At 56.4% G+C, this 264-nt stretch overlaps 1 protein-coding gene across 1 annotated transcript in view; it reads left to right on the top strand.

The window, feature by feature from the left end:
* The window catches only part of SPTLC3 (serine palmitoyltransferase long chain base subunit 3), an 82,835-nt gene that overhangs the window by 20,946 nt on the left and 61,625 nt on the right, over window positions 1–264 (top strand). The window lies entirely within an intron of this gene.

The raw sequence follows: 264 nt of genomic DNA, 5'->3' as shown, positions 1-264 counted from the left end.
ATCTTAGAGTTATGTAGTCTGTATGTTATACTGAAATGTTATGGAAGTTCGTGCCACAAACCCTGTCGCTGCTCCTGTGCAATGCCAGGTCGGTTAACAATAAGACCCACATCCTCCAGGATCTACTGGAGGACTCGAAGTGCGACCTGGCTTGCATTACCGAGACCTGGCTGGGGCCTGAAGGGGATGCTGTGTGGGCTCAGGCCCTGCCAGCTGGGTTCTCGGTGAAGGACCAGCGCAGGTTAGGTGGGCGGGGGGGGGGGG

Source organism: Sceloporus undulatus, chromosome 1 (assembly GCF_019175285.1).
Source record: "Sceloporus undulatus isolate JIND9_A2432 ecotype Alabama chromosome 1, SceUnd_v1.1, whole genome shotgun sequence".
Taxonomy (NCBI): domain Eukaryota; kingdom Metazoa; phylum Chordata; class Lepidosauria; order Squamata; family Phrynosomatidae; genus Sceloporus; species Sceloporus undulatus.
This window is presented reverse-complemented; position numbering and strand designations above follow the sequence as displayed.